Raw genomic sequence first — 2,352 nt, 5'->3', positions numbered from 1 at the left:
TAAAAAGTTCTTCATTGCTACATCCTAACGCAACAAAGCATGTAGTCATGGCGACTAGGATTTGACGCAACACTATATTTTTCGTGGTGCTAACCTATGGCAACAAAAAGTGAGTTGTGACAATAGCTTATCGCAACCATAAAAAAATACAACCATTGAATTACAAAATTCAAATCCACGCGTATAATATGTAGGTTCATACAAATCATAATTCTCATATCAAATATCCATCAAATGCAACTAATGTAAAATGTAGCAATCCAGTCAGAGTTAAGTCCATTGCTACCATAGTCCCCTGTCCAGCTAAGTCTTTGAGTCCTGCATTCAAAAAATGAAGAAAAAAATTACTACAAGCCTATATTATGTAAAGCAAGTAAGTTGTGTCAACAAGCTAATACCTAATGAAATTATGTAAGGCAATATCTATGATGAACTACAATGTGAAAATAGTACAAAGATTCTATTTAAGTGAATGTTTTATAGATGGTGTGACCTATACAAGTGCAAACGACCTACAGTAGTAGAATTAAAACAACCACAAAATAACATGATGTGATCTACGAAAGTGCAAACAAGATGCTGCGATTACTGCTACTTGCAATCAAGTATATGCTTTCAGTATGTAATTTCAAGAAAATACTAAAATATTATATGTATTAGAGTCTTGATGGTCTCCGAGTTAGTACTAGTATTAACATATTTGGCAAGAATGCAATACGTATAACTTATGAGATAAATAAGACTAGTGCAATCGAGGTTATGCCAAGAAAGGTGCATTATGGAGGCATTATCTCAATAAGCAATGCGGCAAAGCACTTGAACATGCATCAGGTTAATTTTGCATGCCATACAGTGGCGGTGGACCCATTCTAGCAAGGTATGGCTCGTGCCATAGCTAGCTTTGGCTGTGCATACTACTACAAATGTTATCTTAACCAATTTTCTGGCTAGAACGTGGCCACAACATTTTATTTTAATCAACTTCCTTGCTAGAACAGGTGTGAAAGGTTAGTGGTACCTTCCTTTTCATTATCACTACCACGTCATCCTTGAATGAGCGATAGTTCATTCCTATCGTACCACCCAACGTTTCAGAGAATGTAATATTTAGCTTCGCGGATCCGCTGGCAAAACGCTTCTGAGCTGCTTTAACACCTTTTACAACACCTCGCCCGTTCTTCTTCTTCTGTCCATCTGCTTCTACAACCCAAATCATAGAAAAAAAGTATTGCATGACTTGGTTATTAGATTGTGTCAGATCGGAGGACCCAGATTTGAAGGAGAGAAAGTACCATCCTGTAGTTGCGCACGATAGCGGCGAGCATGGGATGGCCATTCATCCAGGGGCACACATGTCATTAGGCGACATCTGGAGTGTCGGATTGTCCTTGAGTACCTGTACAAGATTTAGCAATATTGAAGATTTAGCAATTTAACCCATACAAGGATTTTATGCATTATAGCAAATGCTAGGGACGACTTAGGTGAGATAAACAGTTTACCAGATCTAGGTTGTCCACCTTTGTTTATGTATTCGGTTATACTTTCCGTCCTTGTTAAGACAACAGAGCCTTTCCTTACTGCACACAAAAACAATAAAAGGACATAGCATTAACAAACCATATTTGATGTGCACCATTCAGATAGGTGATCAAGAAATAAATATGGTGTGTACCAGCAGCATCCACCGTTGAACTCATCCTTATGCCCTTGAGTAGGTACGATCAGAAATTGAGTCATATTCGAAAAAAAAAACACAAAACGTAAAGCAGGCATACTTTAGCACTTCAAAATCTTGGAAACAATATTTTAGAATGTCTTGTTTTTGGAATAAAAGGATGCAAGAATGACTATGATAGTATGCCTGTCCAACATAATTTTAGACAAGATGAATGGATCACATTTTGTTTCCACCAGAGGTACCACAAATAACATAACACCTCAGATTCAGAGTAATGCACCTACATGTGGCTCTCTTACCAACTAGTTCTGTTCAAGCCAAACTACCTTGATGAGGTAGCATTACATATAGAAAAGGCACAAGTCGAAAGCATGAATCATCTATCGGCACAAGTCGAAAACTATTCAGAGTTCCATAGTATGATTGCGAGGCAAATGCAGATTTTACTGAGTATTTGGATAGCGAGGTCATCATGCACGATACCATTATACAAGAATTTGAGAGCATCTAATAAATAAGAGAAGTCTGTCATCACATAGTTATTATCACACATTGAATTGTCTTTTGTGAAGGCAAGCACAAGCAGCTGGATAGTGTCATGTTTGAATTATAAAAGATCACAACTCACAATGTACAAAATGTTCAGAAGCACGCTTTAATACAGAACATGC

At 37.4% G+C, this 2,352-nt stretch overlaps 1 long non-coding RNA gene across 1 annotated transcript; it reads right to left on the bottom strand.

Annotated features, from left to right (window-relative positions):
* Positions 1 to 1,529: 1,529 nt before the first annotated feature.
* Positions 1,530 to 1,712, bottom strand: LOC124704737. Its single transcript, XR_007003648.1, has 2 exons — positions 1,676 to 1,712; positions 1,530 to 1,580 (listed from the first exon to the last, which is right to left on the bottom strand). It is a non-coding gene; the product is annotated as an uncharacterized LOC124704737 (long non-coding RNA).
* Between the last annotated feature and the right edge of the window lie 640 nt (positions 1,713 to 2,352).

The sequence above is a fragment of the Lolium rigidum genome, chromosome 3, assembly GCF_022539505.1.
Source record: "Lolium rigidum isolate FL_2022 chromosome 3, APGP_CSIRO_Lrig_0.1, whole genome shotgun sequence".
Classification (NCBI taxonomy): Eukaryota; Viridiplantae; Streptophyta; class Magnoliopsida; order Poales; family Poaceae; genus Lolium; species Lolium rigidum.
This window is presented reverse-complemented; position numbering and strand designations above follow the sequence as displayed.